Genomic DNA, 20484 nt, shown 5'->3' on the forward strand with positions numbered 1-20484 from the left:
ATGGACTCGCACAGAAAAGCCGATCAGCTGATCATTAAGCAGTTTCATGATTGAAGTAGCAGCAAGAAGCGGCAGTCACTTGTTAAGCTTAATGCAAGAATGCTTTACAAACATTCAGAGATGGACTTACACACTTGCTTTACTTCTCTCGGGGATAACTTTGTCGGAGATGAAATGCCGGGTTGCTAGCGAAGCTCCACATGCTATCCAGACCACCACAGGTCCCGCATGCCACAGCTGCTCTATCACGTGATGCATACTGCTCCGACGTGCTAACGTTCTGAGGTGAGTTACGGCGTGTTGCAAGTTTTGTGAGGTGCTTTCGTGATATTTAAGATAAGATAAGATAAGATAAGATAACCTTTATTAGTCCCACACGTGGGAAATTTGTTTTGTCACAGCAGGAAGTGGACAGTGCAAAAGTTATGAGGCAAAAATTAGAATACAATAAGAATAAATACAGTACACAACTGTACAGAATAGAATAAAATACTATATACAGTAGAATAAAATAAAATAAATATACAATAAGATAAAAATAGAATACAAATACAAATACTATATACAACTGAGTAAAAATACAACGATGGATCAGATTACATTTTTTATTTTTCTCCGATATCCGATCCAGTAATTTAGGTCAGTATCGGACCGATACCGATACGTAACATCGGATCGGTCCATCTGTAGTTCTTATATAGCGTTTTTCTACTCTGAGAACTCAAGCGCTTTATACAACAAAAAAACAAACTAAAAACCAGCAAAAAAATGACTTAAATATAAAAAATCACAAAGAAAGAACAATACAGTTTCCCTATCTGAACCAAAGAGTAAAACAGTGAAATGTGGATTATTAAATATTAGGTCTCTCTCCTCCAAGTCTCTGTTAGCTCATGACTTAATGATTGATCAACAAATTAATTTACTCTGCCTTATAGAAAAAAAGGGCCTCAAATCAGAAGTACCTGACTCCGTGGTATAATTCTCAAACACGTAGCCTAAAGCAGTTGACTCGTAACCTGGAGAGGAAATGGCGTGTCACAAATTTACAGGATCATCATTTAGCCTGGAGAAATAGTTTGTTGCTTTATAAGAAAGATCTCCGCAAAGCCAGAACATCTTACTATTCATCACTGATTGAAGAAAATAAGAACAACCCCAGGTTTCTCTTCAGCTCTGTAGCCAGGCTGACAAACAGTCAGAGCTCTGTTGAGCCAACCATCCCTTTAACGTTAACTAGTAATGACTTCATGAACTTCTTCACAAATAAAATTCTTATCATTAGAGAAAGAATTACTCATAATCATGTCACAGATTTAACATTATCTACAGCTACAGGAGTGGGGTGGCATGGAAGACCCGAGCCTGGATCAGCCAGGGAAGGTGCTGGCCCGAATGGTGGCCAAACTCGTGGTCACACAACAGGAGCCGGCATATGACCAAGCGTCATATGGAGGAGGAGAATCTGGCAGCTTGGATCTGGTCCTGGATGGTACCACCGCAACCCCCACTGGCGGTCCCTGAAAGCGTGGAAGTGGCGGAGGTCCATACTATTCTGACCAAGCTGCAGATGGAGGACGAGGCACGTGGGAGTCCTTCGAAGCTTGAGGTCAGTGTGTTGGCCAGAGTGGCCTCACCTACACCAGGGACCAGGACACCTGCCCAGCCACCTGCAAAGCCGCCTGTGGCTCACGACCATGCCTGCTTCACTTGACCAGCATCACGCCATTGATGCTGGTCAAGCCTGACACCTGGAAGGTGTGCGTGTCGCTACCTGATCCGTACCGGAAACCAGATCGGTACCCCGCATATGCAAATCTTACGTCACTTCCTCTCTTTGCCAACATTGCGACATTCATTATATTTGAATGGTAGCGCCCAGTTAGCTCCTAGCATTTCTCAACAGCTCTGCCTCCTTTTCGACTGCCGGGACATTTAAACAATGGATAATCCGTATACAAACAAATTCATGCTTTTCTCCTCAACAGAGAGCATCCCCCGATTGAGCAACAGCGCCGTAAAATAAGAAGAATGGCGCCTAATTACAGAGTTAATAATGCAGACTTTGTAATATGTCACGCGAAGATTCATCAGCCAGATTAAGTGTTTAATGACAATTGACAGTGATAGCGCACATCATCATCACTATTCCAACAATCTTCTCCTCACAGACAAGCATAAACACACGACTATCGCTAAATCAAATTTAACACGCATTTGAAATGACGAAAATTCAGTTTACAATAGGGTTCATTTGCTCGGTCAGCAGGTGGCGGTATCCTCGTACACTGGGGAGTAAACTGCCATTAAACGAACAGAAGAAGAAGAAAACATCTGCACATGTGCGGTACGGATCGGGTAGACCCGATTTATACGGTCCGACTTTATACATGCGCAGTAAGGATCGGAGAGTCCTGATCCGTAACTATCGTTTTATTTTTAGTTTTTGTCTACATTGTACTGAAATGCTTCATTATTGCAAACATTTTAAGATATACTTATTATTCTTAACATCTTAACAGATACTCTGACCCGTAACTATCGTAAAAGGCTTCGACCGGAAGTAGAAGCCTTTCACACATGGGTGGTACGGAAAGGGTTTCCGGTACGGATCGGGTAGTGACAGTGCGTTCAGGGGTCTCCCGTGGTGGGTGGGTTGGAGTGGGGTAGGTTTGGCCGGATTTTCCCACGGCCTTATTCGAGCGATAGCGGTTTGTGGCGGGCATGGTCTGCAGTGCTGCTGCAGGTGAGATTAAAGCACCTGCACAGCATCTGCAATCACACCCAGATTTTCCATCTGATCCATCAGAATCGTCAGGATTGAAATGTCAATGCAAAATCAGTGTTGAAACAACATTAAAATACTGATGAAACCTGACATTGACATTGAAATAAGATTGATTCACTGTTGTTCTGTTATTGTTGATTGTTGATCTTTTTATAGTTGACAAGGTGACAACAATCACATTGAAAAATCATCGATTTATGGTTGAGCGGGAAATTAAAGCTGCTACCACGTAAAGTTGCCTCTAGGAATGCGTACACAAGGGAAGGACAACATCACACGAACATCAACATCAATGACACGACAAAGAACTGGTGAAACCGAGGAACTTAAAGGGTTGAATAATGGCAATGATTGGAAACAGGTGAGTACAGGGCTGAACATAATCTGACTAATGACACAAGAGACAAGCTGACACGGGGAAAAAACATGTGATCAGGAGATATTTTATTTTGTATTCTTATAATCAGTTATCATTGATTAATCATTTACCATTGTTGAATCTGTTGACAGAATAATCTTTTAATTACATCTGTGTTACTCTGAGCAAATATTAATGCACACTGACTGTTTATTGAGGTTCTGTATCATTCTTGTTATCTGCTTAAGTTGTTGCACTTTAGTGCAGTCACACCGCTCAGACCCACCAGTCCTGTTGGGCCCAGGCCCGTCTGCGTTCAGTTCTGCACGTACGCCGGCCTGTAACCACATGCACGCACTTATGTAACACACGCACGTTCACCTACACACTTAGTAATAATAGGAGGGTCGTCTGAGGACAGTTTCTCTGATAGATACACTTTCACAAAATGCACAATGTAATACACACTTGTTTTTCTCTTAAGAGTAGCAGTTGATGTCTATATAAGGGAAAACTCTTTGAGAGGCGGGGAATTGTTATCATTTGTGATCATTTCCAGTAAAGATCCAACTGTGATGTCATGATGGCAATATAAGGAGACGGGACGGTCCAGTCGACGAAGGATTGTATTGCAAATTGTCTTTCCCACACTGACTGCGCAAAGTGTGTAATAAAGATCACTATTTTTTGACACCTACTTCGGCCTGGGCTTGCTTTCTTCTCTTCCCTAAATCGAACGAACCATAACAAACAGGAAGTGAGAACATTGATGTGGCAACATAACCTAAATGTGACAAAACTGAAAACACAGGGTCACCGACCCAGGAACCCTGACAAACTGCTGTATGTTCTGATTGAATATACAACAGCAGGCTATCATTGGAAGATCCAACAAATAGGAATAGAAATGCATTTCACTGCAAATAGTTTGGTTTATATATTTTATCTGTAGAAAATTAGGCTTTGAGCTTTTCGGCTAATGGCTCTTTGAGAATCAAAGTGAAGTAGCAGTTTGCTGATTATTGCCGTGTGACTTTTAGATTAATCCCATAATTTCTCCCTGCTGAAGACAATTGACAAGATGTTACTCATATTTAAGCTCTAATTTGGCCTTTTTTTCTTTTGTATTTTGTCGCGGTTCGAATTTTGAGGAAGAGACATACGACTGAAAGTCCATAGTGGGTCAACACAAATTATTTTATTAAAACACATATATGTGGTGAAGATAGGCTCTGCAAAACATCAAGCTCCATCTCCCCCTTACAATAGGTGGGTGATGACCAGTACCTCGCGTCACTAAAACAGAACAGTTCCTCTTTCAGTTCCTCCAGATGCATCCTGTTATTCTGCTTGTCCAGACTTAAACAACACTTGCAGTCAGTTTACCCAGACAGGCTATGTGTCTGTGTCGTTAATCTAAGTGCATGACCCCCCTCTACGTCATCTGTTACCAGGCAAACTCCAGTGCAGCCTGCTGAATGCACACAGGCAACATGTAGTAAATTATACTGTAAACATGTAGGCAACCTTTCAATAGCTGAACTTTGCTCCATTGATCGGCCAGACATCGCGCTGCCCGTAGCTTCAATTAATTAACTTAACCGAGCTTCAACCCTTTAATTATGCAATATGTGTATAACATGATTACAGTTGCACCTGCAATGAAAGATTATGTGCTTATGCTAACACCTGAAATACAGACTTTAATATAACCTCACCAGTTTCAATAAATGTGTCAATGAAATGATAACAATGATAAATCATAAGTGATGCCCCAGTAATAATTAGGATCATGGATGTAAAATAATATTTCATCTCGACAATTTGTTTGTGTTTTAGATAGCCTGACTCAGCAGGTGGGGGTAAAGGCTGTTTCTGAGTTTGCCTTCGGCCAAGCAGTGCAGAAATGTCTCTGCTATGCTCCAGATCGCATGGGTGGTGCAGGATGCCTAATATCCAGCTCGATCCCAGAGTAAACTAAAAAAACTAAGTGACCTGTAACCAATACATGTTTTTAATATAATAAATTACTTTTTAAGTTGATAAAGAGATGTCAGTCATTTTTTTATTACATAATGCCAGATGCTTCATATTATAGGGATATTATTATGGACATGACAAATTGTAAGACTATGTCCAGCATATAATGGGTTTCCTATTTGTGGATCATACACAAATGTCTTTCTTGCAGGTTTAAATATTGCTGGTACTTTGCAGCGGTTTAGTATTAATACAAATACTGATTTTGAATTATGACTTTATTGTTGTTTCAATAGTAACCAATGGTGCAAAAGTGATGGAAAATCAACATCCGAGTTCAAGAGTGATTCAGCGGAAAAATGTGAGTTTCATGCCTCAACTGTCTCTTTTCTGGGTTTCATCATTGAACAGGGCCGGTTGCGAGCGGACCCGGATAAGGTCAAAGCTGTGTTGGAGTGGCCTGTGCCCGGCACCCGGAAGAAGTTGCAAAGTTTTCTGGGATTCAGCAACTTCTACAGACGTTTCATCCGGGACTTCAGTAAGGTGGCATTGCCTCTTACTCAAATCACATCGCCCAAACAGCCGTACCTGTGGTCTCCAGAAGCTCAGCAAGCATTCGACAGTCTCAAGAGCCTGTTTGCCTTGGCCCCCATCCTGGCCCAGGCTGACCTCGCCCTGCCGTTCGTGGTGGAAGTGGACGCTTCTGATTCGGGAATTGGGGCGGTTCTCTCTCAGCGCAAGGAAGGTAAATTACAAACAACTCTCCCCGGCCTCCCCGTCCTGCGACCTCCTTCTCCTCCGTTCTCCTGCTCCTTGCAGGGGAGGGCTTAGCTGGACGGGTCCCGGGTTACGCGTAAACCGGCCTAAGTGAGGACCTCGGACTCTCACAGCCTCCTAGTTCTCCTTGCTCCTTCTGCTCTGTTCTCCTGCTCCTCGCAGGCGAGTGCTTAGCCGAATGGGCCCCAGGTTACGCGTAAACCGGCCTTCATGAGGACCGGGGGTGCTCTCTGCTCCGTGGGTACACTGTGACCCCTTTGTAATCGCGATGGGGTATTTCGCAACCCCAATGCACATTCGTAAGTTACGATGGCAAACACTGGGGTCTGGAGGGACCCCGAACCGCCGGAGCAAACAACTCTCAACTTCACATCATCATAATCATCATCATCAATGTCTCCTTCTTGGCAGTGTTCGCGTAAACCGGCCTAAGTGAGGACTTCGGACTCTCCCTGCCTCCCCGTCCTGCGACCTCCTTCTGCTCCGTTCTCCTGCGCCTCGCTAGTGAAAGAGCAGCTGCTTGGCCTGCCTATTACGTGAACACCGCCCTCCAGTTGGACCTCAGGCTCTCCGAGCCTCCTCGTCCTCCTTGCTCCCTCTATATCCTTGTCACGCTCCTCGCTAGAGTACGCTTAGGTTTGCAGAGGGTGGGTTTTGCGAAAACCGCCGTCGGTGAGGACATCGAGCTCTCCGTTGCTCCTCGTCCTTCTTGCTCCTTCTCCATCGTTGTCCTGCGCCTCGCTAGTGAAAGAGCAGCTGCTTGGCCTGCCTATTACATGAACACCACTCTCTGTTTGGACTTCAGACACTCCTTGCCTCCTCCTCATCTATGCTCCCTTTATGTCGTTCTGATGCTCCTCACTAGCGTACACATAGGTCTGCGGAGGGCTGTCCGTTGCTCCCCGTCTTCCTTGCCCCCTCTACATTGCTCTTATCTGCCTCGCTAGTGAAAGAGCAGCTCTTCGGCCTGCCTAGTACGCGAACACCGTCCTCCATTTATGCTCCTCGCTAGTGTATGCTTAGGTCTGTGGAGGGCCAGTTAAGATAAGATAAGATAAGATAAGATAAGATAAAACTTTATTAATCACTCGGGTGGGTTCCTCTGGGAAATTCGGTTTCCAAAAGCACAGCACCGACAGAAGTTACAGTTACAGAATATTATATATATATATATCAGGGCTCTAGAGTGCGACCAATTTGGTCGCAAATGCGACCAAATTTTTCAGTGGTGCGACTAAAAATAAATATTTGGTCGCACAGGTGCGACCAACTGTTCCGGTAACAAAAAAAAATCTCTGCAACTCTCCGTGTGGTCAACAACAGACACACATTATGCCCCTATCGTGGACTAAACCAATCAGAGATAGTCAGGGGCGGGACCTCTCTGATTGGCCGTGGTCCAGTTGAAAGTGCAGGTGGAAGAGAGAGGTGAGTAGCTTGAATAAAGCGATATCAATTCATTAACGGATTCCACACAAAGACCTAAACACGGAGCGGACCCAACACATCAGAATCAGCTTCGTCTTTCTCGGCTTTCTCACCCGACGGCCCGAACACGGACACGCTGTCGGAGCTCAGCGATTCTGATGCGTCAGGTCCGCGCTGTGTTTACGTCTTTTTGCGCTGATTCTGAGCTGCAGGTTTTGCCTCTCTCCAACCAAAATTCACCGAGCCAGCAGCAAAAGAAGCAGCAAACTGCGCTTCACATTTGATCAATGTCGTCATGAATTCCCTCTGACTTTTGCTGTTTTGCTTCCACCACGATAAAAATCACACTTCCTGCACAGCTCTCTCTCTCTCTGTACTTCAGGAACAGTTTCCCGTCTCAAATCTGTTTTCTGCATTATTCATTCGCTTATTACCCACCAGTCTAGCGTTGTTTACAGCGCTTTTTATTTTTTCACTTAAATGACCTCGGACAAGAAAGCCTAATTTCTGCTGTTCAATACTGAAGAAATTTAAATTTCTTAAAATTATGCAAAATTGCAGAATATTACAGAATATTTTTAAGGTTATCTGCTATAAAAAGCCAGAACAGGAAAATCTCCTTCATGTTTTCCTGTGTTTTATTTTCAGTTACTTTCACACAAAGGCATCTGTTGTGATTTTCACAATTCTGATGAAGTCTCATGTGTATCAGTACTGATAAATGATCAGAATTATAATATTTCTGACTGTCTGAGGCTAAATAGAATCAAATCAGGACTTTGAGAACCGGAATTGAATGGATTATAGAAATCAGTGATGATACTCAGCCCTAGTGAGCAGCCTAGGCCTGAGAGAAGTGGATGTAGCTGTGGGTAATAAGAAAAGATGAAAAGAACTATTGATAACTTTTTTGTTAAATTAAGGCCTGATCTGTCTGAAATTCATAGCCAGTGCTCTGACACGGTGCCATCAATATTTGAATGCTGAAAAAGCACAGTGTATCCAGAAAACACATTAGATGCTGCAATAAATGCACTGCCCAAGTGTCCCCTCTCCCCACGGCCTTTCAGCAGCAGACAGCAGCAAACAGGTCGTCAGAGGAGGCCAAGATGATGATTAAGTTTAACATTTTCTACAATATTGACATAGCACTTTAAGCACAAGTTTGTTAGTTAATAATCTAGAAATTAATATTGTCTGTATGGACTCCCCCCCCCCCCCCCCCCCCAAAGAAAGTGCACATGTAAAACTGCGGTGTTAAGCGATGCGGTTGAAAAATTTGAGTGCGCCTAACTTTTGTGCCGGTGCGCCTAAATTTTTAAAGTTAGGCGTACCGGTGCGCCCATGTCAAAAAGTTAGTCTAGAGCCCTGTATATACACACACACACACACACACACATATATAAATACAGAGACATATATAAATAAAATATACGAAGGGGATAAATAGAATAAATAGGAATAAAAATAAAAATACAAGTGAATTGCACATTTCAATTATGGAGTCTATTGCACCGTTGACTATTAACAAAAGTATTGCATTAAAGTTTCGCGAACACCCCCTTCGGTGAGGACCTCGGGCTCTCCATTGCTCCTCGTCCTCCTTGCTCCTTCTCTACCGTTGTCATGCGCCTCGCTAGTGAAAGAGAAGCTGTTTGGCTTTCCTACTATGCAAACACCGCCCTCCAATTGGATCTCGGGCTCTGCATTGCTTCTCGTACTCCTTGTTCCCTCTACATCGTTCTCAAGTGACTCACTAGTGAAAGCGCAGCTGTCTGGCCTGCCTATTACGCGAACACCGCCCTCCATTTATGCTCCTCGCTAGTGTATGCTTAGGTCTGTGGAGGGCCAGTTTCGCGAACACTCCTTCGGTGAGGACCTCGGGCTCTCCATTGCTCCTTGTCCTCCTTTCTTCTTCTCTACCGTTGTCATGCACCTCGCTAGTGAAAGAGAAGCTGTTTGGCCTTCCTATTACGCGAACACCACCCTCCAGTTGGACCTGGGGCTCTCCATGCCCCTCGTCCTTCATGCTCCCTCGCCTTCGTTCTCATCTGCCTCGCTAGTGAAAGACCAGCTATGTGGCCTGCCTATTACGCGAACACCGCCCTGCGTTTGGACTGCAGACACTCCTTGCCTCCTCCTCATCCTTCCTCCTTCTACATTGTTCTCAAGAGCCTCGCTAGCGTACGCTTAGGTCTGCGGAGGGCGGGTTACCTGAACACAGCCTTCCGTTTAGACCTCGGACCCTCAGTGTCTCCTCATCCTCCTTTCCCTTTTTTAAAACATTTTCCTCGCTCTCACGCGCCTCGCTGGCGAGCCCTTAGCTTTGGGGAGGGTGGGTTTCGCGAACACCACCGTCTGTGAGGAACCCAGTACCTCCTACACACACACACACACACACACACACACACAGGAGGCAGTGAGGAGTAGAAGGAGGTTGTTGCTACGCCTGCGTCGCGAAACCAGGGCTCATTGTGTTTGCGCCCGGAGCAGCTACGGGCGAAACACATGGGACAACCGACCAGTTTGGGGCCATGGTTTATTCAACGTGTATTTTCAGTGTGGTTTAACTTGCTAATCTGATCTGAAATACTTTCCTTGAATATGCCTTAATTTCACCTCTTTTTTCTTTCTTCTTTTCTTAGCTTACTGAAAATGTTGGTGACCAAAGGCCGGATCCAGGGATGTGTGCTGCTTGTGCTACTGGCGTTATGTGGGCAAACTGCTCGCTTTCAACATCGATACAAAGGTAAAGTGCAATCCCAGGGTTGTGTGCTGCTTGTGGTACTCGCTTTATGTGGACAAACTGCTTGCTGTCAACATCGATACAAAGATAACAAAAGAAAAGCCTAGTGTAACGTAGTGTTTTATGGGTTTTTATTTCTGGAATGATTCAAACGTTACTATCATTTCCCCAACCCCGCAGGCTCTGCGACCCGTGAAGAACTGAGACTCCTTCTGGTCGCTAAAACAGGATCGGGAAAGAATGCATCCAGAAACACCATCCTGGGTGATGCGAACGCTTTCAAAGAAGACGTTTCGCCTGAGTCTGTCACCGACAGCTGTCTCAGAAAAGAGGCAGAGGGCGACGACGGAAGAAATATCGCTGTGATCGACACTCTGGGGCTGTCTTTTGGATGAAATAGATGAAATGGAGGATTTCAATGGAGGAAACCACTACACCGACGAGATGTATAAGGCAGCCCAGAAGAAACTCGAAGGAGAAAGGCTGAAGAGGAGAAAGGAGGAAGAACAAAGAAAAAGGGAAGAAGAGGAGAGGATCGAATTGAAGGAGTGGTGTAAATTCTTCCGCCTCGCTTCCCTGGGATTATTTGGCACAGGAGCGTACTTTACATCTTATGTTCTCATGGGGCTCGGTGGAGCCCTTGGATATTCTCAGTTAAAGACGCCGAGCTTGACGGTTGGGCGTCTTCTTTACTCGTTGATACTGTGAAAACTGCGTAGGTGTATCACCTACTCGACCTAGTGATCAACGAGTACCGCACCGAAGCATGCAACGGGTGCAAGACCAATCACCCCAGCCAGAGACAACATGAGTGTCTGCGAGTCTTGGTGTCAGGGTCAGCTCACCTGTCAGCTCACCTGTGGGCTTCTGCCCTTGGTCCACGCACCTGGTCGCCATCACGCACCTGTGGCTCGTTACGAGAGTGTTCCAGCTCCTTTACAAGACGGCAGCTGTGTTTCTCGTCGCTGGACCGTTGCCGACCCGCATTCCCTGGACCAACCCCTGAGTTTCCTAACTGATTGAGTGTGCGAGGAGTGGAGTACGTCATCGTGTTTTCTGTGGAGTGTGGAGAGGAGCGTGAAGAGTGGACGGAGTGCGTGTGGACTTTCAGCGTCTTTTCCGTGTGTTTCCCCGGACCCCGGAGCCCGGGGTCCACACACAAACAGAAACACACAAACTTCCCCCTCACCTCTGTAAATAGATCACCTGGTGTGCTGTAATAAAGATTCTTGTGTTTCCCAACTAAGAGCCTGCGCGTGTGTCCGTTCCATCCCGCTGTGACACTTGGAGGATGACTTTTACGCTGAACATTATTACAGCATCAGGAAAAGACTCCTCACGCCGTGTTTCATTCCTTCCATTCAACGTCTCCTGATCATGTATTCACAGCCACCGAAGGCGCTGTACAGCACCGAGCACCTGAAACACGGACAGTTTGTCAGGCCCATCTTATCTTAATGACCTTGTAGTACCATATCACCCTATTAGAGCACTTCGCTCTTGCTCTGCAGGCCTACTTGTTGTTCCTAGAGTATTTAAAAGTAGAATGGGAGGCAGAGCCTTCAGTTTTCAGGCCTCTCTTCTGTGGAACCAGCTTCCAGTTTGGATTCAGGAGACAGACACTATCTCTACTTTCAAGATTAGGCTTCAAACTTTCCTTTTTGCTAAAGCATATAGTTAGGGCTGGACCAGGTGACCCTGAATTGTCCCTTAGTTATGCTGCAATAGACGTAGGCTGCCGGGGGATTCCCATGATGCATTGAGTTTTTCCTTTCCAGTCACCTTTCTCACTAACTATGTATTAACAGACCTCTCTGCATTGAATCATATCTGTTATTAATCTCTGTCTCTCTTCCACAGCATGTCTTTTATCCTGTCTTCCTTCTCTCACCCCAACCAATCACAGCAGATGGCCCCGCCCCTCCCTGAGCCTGGTTCTGCCAGAGGTTTCTACCTGTTAAAAGGGAGTTTTTCCTTCCCACTGTCACCAAAGTGCTTGCTCACAGGGGGTCATATGATTGTTGGGTTTTTCTCTGTATCTATGAAGCGTCTTGAGGCGACTTATGTTGTGATTTGGCGCTATATAAATAAAATTGAATTGAATTGAATTTGTTGATACTGTAATCAAAAATACAGCCCCGGGGGGGGGCATTTTAAAAATGCACCCTCCCTATTGCGCATGTCCCTAAAAGGTATGGCCTCCCAGATTGCCTCAGTTGTATCGTGAGTGTAATTTCAAATAAAATAAAATAAAACTCAGAAGCGTCTGTGTGTTGTATTCTTCTTTTTCTTCTTCTTCATCTTCATCTTCTTCTTATTATTATTATTATCATTATTATCATTATTGTGATTATGCTTCATTTTCATGTACTGGGGTATCAATGACCCCCACGCTGCCGCAGCGGCTTCTGTGCGTGGCCCCCAAGTGCTACGTTTTCTTTCCCGATCCCCTGACGAACCCATTAGAATCGCTCTGGGGCACTCTTCGACCCCAAATGATCGTTCTGTTTTTTTCATTTTCATTCACCTGTCTCTACTGAGGGTGGGGTACTTTGGGACCCCGGGGTCTGGGGCTGCCCCGAAGGGGAACACAAGGGTTAAAACACCTGAGACAGGGACTATCAGGGTTCCTGCAAAAGAAACAGGAAGCACAGTGACATTGTCACTGCCCCACAGCTTATGCTGACGGTGATGCTGACAGTTTTTATAACCAGTCAAAATGATATCAGCACACTCACACAAAAACTGCAATTAAATGAGCAGGCACCTTCTCCAAAGGTTAACTGGTTGAGAAGGTCTCATGTTGGGAGGGTGGGTCAATAAAGAGGAGCCAAAATTACCAGCAGGATTACAGTGGAACAGGGAGAAATTTAAATATTTGGGTGTCTTTTAGAGAAGTAACGACTTTAAGGGTAAAAATTGGGAGGGTGTTGCTGAAAAAAAGAAGTGCTGTCAACTTGGCCGCTTGGCTGATGTTGTTGAACCTCCAGACACACTTATCATGGAGGTACAAAAAAGACTGGTTAATTTCTTCTGGGGAGGATTTCACTGGACCAGGTTTGCTGTGCTGTTTCTAACTGTGTCAGAGGAGGGTCAGTTTGATTGACCTTCGTACACGGGCGTAGTTTTGGCATTGGTGGGGACGGATGATTCAACCACCGAACCCTGCCCTGTTTCTTTTTCTTTTTTTTCATTTTGTCTTTACTTCGTGATAAAAAAGGAGAAATATACTTGCCTACATATGCTATTCTACATGCTTTTAAACCATTTAAAATCACAATTCATAGTTTTATATGTGAATTATATAATGTTAAATTACTATTAAACAAATGACTAAGTATTTTAGACTTTAGTTTACTTCAGCCATATTCCATATAAATCAGGTATCATACAAAAAGAAAAATAGCTTCAAATACAGTCATGACAATAAAAGAATATGACTTTAAGGACTTAACAACATTACTTCTACTATCCTTTATTTAAAATGTATTTAGTGCAATAATAATAATAATAATGATAATAAAAGTAAGAACATATTTTGTGTACATCTGCAAAAAACAGTTGGATTCAAACAAAACAAGGTCAAAGGTCTAGCAAGAATTGGGTTGTTTATCCATTTGCTTACAGTATTTCATATTACACAGTATCTCACTATAATGTAGCAGTCACTTGACTTTGAAATTATCTGTCAGTGATACAGTAAACACTTCTTTCTTTCTTCTTTTGGAAATAGGCTCATTCTCCAGCTCCCTCAGAGTTACAAATACAGCGTCTTCTTTCTAGATCCATACGTTAATAGGACTCTGGAGCGTGATCTTATGGGATGGGGCGTGGCCAGGATTTTTGGTCGAGGCACCATATACGAGGGCCAAACAAATGCTTGCTGTGTGGTTGGTTGTAATGTTAGATTGCACTACCGGCAAAGGAATAAGCTTGAAAATGGGCTCTCTTTTCATTGTTTCCTCACCTGGAAGCATCATGAGGGAGCTTATGTGTTGGATGTTACCAAAAGAAGCCGTCTAGCCTGGATAGCAGCTGCGAGACGAGCTGATATCCAGTTCTCTACCATCCCCAGATATCTGTTGGTGTGCTACAGTATTTTCATTCTGATAAGTCCTAAATAAGTTCATATTACTCTTTATAACCTATTAGTTTTATTTTCAATTCGCTCTGAGGTCACAGCAAATTAGAACAAACATCCTAACGAGTGATTTTGTAGATAAACATTCTATTTATAGAGTTGCTAATTATTTGGCATTTCTGCAGCAAACCAGCCTATGAAATGGATGAAACAAATCCTGCTTCAAACTACATGCTACATACCACCATACCAATCAGATTACTTCTTCCATGTCAGGGTGAAGAGGTGAGCCTTCTGGATAAGATGGTGAAGGTTTGCTGTGTTTTGGTGAACATGTGCCCCAGTGTGGTAGTAAAACCAGGGAAAAATACTCTTGTTACATACTCTTAAAAGTCTTGTGCTGTATATGTAGTGATAAGTTTTCTTTTTTTTTTTTTTTTTTTTTTTGCCTGTCCCGTTTGGCTCTTTTGCATCAGAATTGTTGTCTAAAGGCAAAGAAAGATGCCCAACGGATTTACTTTACCAAATTGACCATCCCAGCCTTGCCGTAATGGTCCATTTGATTCACCTTTTATTGTTTATTTTATTTTCACTTACTGAATACGGGACAGACTTGACTGGGGGAAAGAAGGGGAGAAAGAAAGAGGGAAAGAGAAACAGCTGAGAAGAGGGACGGGGGAGAAGGGCAAAAAACAAAAACCAACAGAATGAGCAGGAAAAAAAAAGAAATAAAAAATGCATATATCAATCACCTGGATCACCTGCTGAGAAAGAAAAAAGAAAACAAGCAGAAGAGAACAAGAGTAATACAATAAACAACATCACAATGATATATGGGGATATGACAGTAAATACTAAATATTAAACATTATTGTGCAGCACATAAGATCAACAGAACAGTGTGCTTTGAGGTAGGAGCCAAAAAGGGTGTAGTTTGTGGGTGTGATCGTGTGTACACCTGTGAGCATGGACGCGCTTGTTTTTTTAAAAGGTTCCTTCATGTAATGATCTGCTAGAGGGTGTGGGGGGGCCACAGCCCCGTCCTCCAGGGCATGAAGCAGGTATGGAGGAGATCAAAACTCCAGACATCCAGAGGCCCCCAGAACACAAGAGACCAAGGAAGACCAACAGAGGGGCAGCCGCGCCACTGTCCCAGAAAGAGCTGAGGAGAGTCCCAGATGAGGGCTCACTCAGCAGCCGCGGAGCAGAAGCCAGGGGGAGTTGCAGTGACGCGCCCGTGAGCTCCGCCGGCAGCCAGCCGTGCCTGAGTGACCGAGCCCCAGGCCGAGAGGCCGGGGGCACCCCACCTCCGAAGTGGCCCGAGCGAGCCCCAGGCTCCAGGCCCCGATAAGCGGCCGCCAAGGAGTGAGCCGGTGTGTACCTGGACGCCCATCCCCGGACACAAAGAACCACCAACGCACCGACACTTAAAAGTCTTGTGCTGTATATGTAGTGATAAGTTTTCAAAAGAGACAGTGAATTGCAGAATGCTAGTAGTGGGTGATATTATTTAAATGCTGCCATGATTTTATGTGAACATTTTGTCATTTGTAAACTATACATGACATTGATTCTACATTGTAACTGATGTGATGTTCAAAAAATTGGTTTTAATTAAAAATAGGAGAACATTTGTTAGTTTCTTTATTCAACTTTTGAACAGTGTTACTTAGTAAGTACATATTTAGTAAATGCAAATTACATTGCAATGCACTTCAGGCACAAAGGTAGACCCATTAATAAAACATTATGGTTGTTCAGAACAGAACTATGCTTGGAGAAATACTTTCCCATCAGTTCAGACAACTCCTCCACAGTAGCAGGTGGGATTTCTGTTTTGAGGACAGCTTCTTTTACCTTTCACTACGGATGGTCTTATGTTTTGATTGAGAGCCTTTTTTTGGGCAGCTGAAGAGGAGAAATCTATCTTATGGCCAACCTCTGGCTGTATTTTTGTCATATTACCCAGCAAAACCCAGTATGCAGGTTCATCTGTAACAGTCCTTGTACCACAGATCCGCACTGTTGCTTCTACTTTAAACAGAAGAGCAGTGCCATGGCTGCAGGTCTCCACGACTCGGGCCATGCAGGTGCAGCGGGCGGCTTCAACCTTCCCTGTGATGCTCACAATGACCCATGGCTGCAATGCTGGTTCATTCAGTCTTTGAGAGTGCAGGACCTGAAACACACACACAAAGTTCATTTAAAGACAAGAACTATGAGCCAAGGCCATGTATAGGAATTTCTTTTATTTATGTATTAATCACATTATTTTATTGTATGATACCTTGGTGCCACTGGATTTAAACATGTTCCACACCCATACAGTAAGACAAATGGTGGGGGTGTAGTAAGGAAGTTGGGGGAAGCAGACAACTCCACAGGAAGAGTCTTTTGTGTCTTCGAGGACTCTGGGAGGTAGCAAGGGAGTGTGAAACAGCTGTGTACTGCCTTTTGTTCCTGGAGAAGGTATTTAATTAAACTCCCGGAGAGCAGCCATTTGGCTTTTCTACCTTTAAAACCCGGAGAGCAGCCAAATGTAACCCCCCGCAAGATGACAATTGCAATAAATGCCATTAGTTCAGGGAGGTCCATGAACCAATGAACATGCTCCGTGCACCACTCAGCAGGCCATTTGTAAATATGTGTACAAATGGTTGGTTTTTTGTACTGTTTTTATCAATAAATCTCAGCAACAAAGGACATACACCCACGTGTGTTGATTTCTCCCTAAGATGGCAAACTGAAACACTCCAAGTTGGTGACTTTTGGAGATTTATTTCCCTGGATGATTGAGAATGCATCAAGATGAAACACAAAAGGAAGTGCACAGCTTTTAGCAGCTCCCCCACGCCCTCAATCACACACCCCCACTCCCCTCCCTCCAGAATTCCCAGGTAACAACCTAATTTACATATGAATGACTAGCCAATTTAGCTTCCACTTGGCTGAAGCTAAAGCTTAGCTAAAAGCCTACCAGCCATTTGGCTGCTCTCTGGGTTTTAAAGGTAGAAAGGTAGAAGCCTGGGGGTGCTACTGTTAACTGAGAGCCATGCTGGGCTCAGACTCTGCTGACCGTCTGTCCCGCGGTCATGCATGGACTTCATCAAGCTTGGTTGTCTGTTCTTTGTGTGTTTGATTAAAGAACGTTAGCTACCGCTCACCGCTCGTCTGCAGGCTTTATTATTATTTATTATTATTATTATTTATTGTGTGAATGTGAGAGTGAATGAATAGTGGCATTGTAAAGCACTTTGGGTGCCTTGAAAAGCGCTATATAAAACCAATCCATTATTATTATTATTAACAGCCGACACTGTTAGGTTTTGTATAGGGCTTTGGAGCGTGATGTCACGGGGGTGGGCGTGGAAAGGATTTTGGCCCGATCCGCCATTTTGGGGGTCTAAGTAAGGAGCGAAAGCATAGCCATGGTTCGTACTTGCTGTGTGGTCGGCTGCAATGTTCGATCTTACGACCGGCACGGGAATACGTTTGGATTGTCTTTTTATGCTTTCCCAACCTGGAAGCAACATGAAGGAGCTCATGTATCGGATATTACCAAACGAAGGCGTCTAGCCTGGATAGCAGCCGTGAGACGAACTGATATCAAGTTCTGTTACGTCTCCAGATATCAGTTGGTGTGCTCAAGACATTTTCATTCCGGTAAGTTCTAAATATGTTCACATCACACTTTATAGCTGAATAATATCATCGTCGGTGGTCTCGGAAGTTATAGAAATTGCAATCAAACATCGAATGGAGTGACTTGATTGGTTGATGTAAAGACAATAAATGAAATGAGACAGGGAGGACACAAATTGGCGTTAATAATTTGCCCGATTATCAAAGTGTTAATTGGCATGTACTTTACAATTATGGGCATATAATATGATAACGATATTTTAGCAGTTCAATGATAAATGTACAACATTAATTATGGTGGGGGGTGGAAAATGGCTATTTCACTCGATGCACTCCAGCTGACTTACTTTGACGACGTACTCAGAGTTTGGCGGCTGGAAAATAGCCAAATCTTGCGCCCAGCCATTTGTAAATTGGATGTGCGCCTCCAGTGACTTGTAATTACGAAACTGGTTCACTGTGTAAGCGCTTACTCCACAAACAAGATACGTGAAGATATCGGGGTAGGACAGTGGCGGTAAGTCGTCTGGGTCTTTACTCCACTGCCGTATTTCATATGGGTCCAGATTTGCGATGCACTCTATTTTTTTTCAAGTACCGCTGCTTCGCCTCTGGACGCAATCGGTCTCTATACCGTCCATTTCCTTTTGAGCTGCTTTTAAGCGTGTTTCTTGTCGTCGTCGTTCCAACACAGTGTGTTTGTTTTGATTCGTAGACCCCGAAAATGGAGCTGCGCTCCCACAATGCATTGCGACGTGACGTCAACTCCAAAGCCCTATTGTTGATTGTCATTTATGCTTAGAAATATTTAACCATATATGCTTAGAGGTGCACAATCGATTGTGTAGTGATAGGATGTGTGATCTTTGGCAGGCTGCAAAGGCTTGGTGTGTATTCCACACTGGAGTGCACACCTACATCCTGGGAGCATGCGAAGAGGTCGTGCCTTGTTTTATTGTTTTGTGGTAGGATAAACGTGGCTATGTCTGTTTTAGGCTAAGTGCCTTTTGTTTAGATGAACTGTTTGACTTCCAGACCAGCAGGTTTAGGGAAGTCATTTATGGGGTCACACTCTGACCCCCCCCCCCCCCCCCCCCCACACACACACACACACACATACAGTATTCTTTGTTCACATGTATACCTATGTAAGATGCCATATGTTAATGACCCTATGCATATTCATGTAACCACAATAAAAGGAGGACGGAGGTCAAGTGGTGGAACGACACTTGGCTCCAGGCAGGTCTCCCTCATGCATGAGTAACAAGAAGAACTTTGCTTACTTCGTGTCTTGCTTGCTGTGTAATTATATTGCCTTCAACGTTCCAGCGAATAGGTTCAAGCTACAAACCTATCAGACACAAATGTGTTTTATCTACTTTAAAGAACTTTAACATTTAAACCTATTTTCTTCACATTCCAGCACATAAAATAAAATAGGTTTTTGTGTTTACTAGTGATGGTAAATTTGATTCTTTTTACTGAATTGAGTGTTAATGAGTCACTCACCAAAGTGAATCGGATTTTTTGAGTCATTTGATTCACTGAGTCAGTTGACCAGAGAGTGCAAAAATTTTACATTTTCACTCAAACTTAATTTGTTTCCCTTTTCATGTAAATCCGACTGCTAAGATGAATGATTAAAAAAACAAAAAAAAAAAACCTATTTTATAAAGAAAAAAGAGCAAAAACATTTCTAAAATTAAGCAATTTCCTATCAAAATTGCTTAATAAACATTTATTTTGTTTATTTGTATTTTATTAGTATTTTCCTTAAGTGTGTCAAATATATATTTTCTCATCTAAATGTCCACTGCGCTGTGAGCCAGGGGGCGGTAATGCACCTCAACATTGGTTGCCAACCAAGAAGAAGAAGAAGCTGTGAGCCAGGACGGAGGGGGTGAGTGACTGATTCGTTCGCTCGCTCTATGATTCAGCACAGGAGGGAGGGGGTGAGTGACTGATTCGTTCGCTCGCTCTATGATTCAGCACAGGAGGGAGGGGGTGAGTGAGTGATTCGTTCGCTCGCTCTATGATTCAGCACAGGAGTTAGGGGGTGAGTGAGTGAGTGATTCGTTCGCTTGCTCTTTGATTCAGCACAGGAGGGAGGGGGTGAGTGAGTGATTCGTTCGCTCGCTCTATGATTCAGCACAGCAGTTAGGGGGTGAGTGAGTGAGTGATTCGTTCGCTTGCTCTTTGATTCAGCACAGGAGGGAGGGGGTGAGCGAGTCCTGAGTGATTCGCTTATGCTTACGATTCAGCACAGGAAGCGAGGGGGTGAGTAGCTCAAATGTGTTGTTAGCATGTTAGCAGCGCGATGCTACTCTGAACCGAGGAGCTATTTTCTTGATGTGAGCTTCTACTCAGGGTTTTTTCTTCCAGTTCAGAGCAGAAATGCTTTTGTTACGAAACTGGCTGTTGTTTTTCCCCCCACAATTTTAATTACAAGCTAGATATATTTCTACTAATGGAATTAATTTGCTAACAGCAACAGGGATGAGTCAGTGAGTCAGTTGGGCTTGTGAATCATGATTCACGAGTCAGTAAAGTGATTCTCGAGTATTGAACGATTCGTTCACGAATCAAACATCACTAGTGTTTACACTCAGTCTTTCAAATAGATGCAAGTAAAACACAGCAGAAAATAAATGAAATCAAAGACTCGCGGTCCTGTTGCTCTA

This window comes from Rhamphochromis sp. 'chilingali' (genome assembly GCF_963969265.1).
Source record: "Rhamphochromis sp. 'chilingali' genome assembly, chromosome: 4".
Classification (NCBI taxonomy): Eukaryota; Metazoa; Chordata; class Actinopteri; order Cichliformes; family Cichlidae; genus Rhamphochromis; species Rhamphochromis sp. 'chilingali'.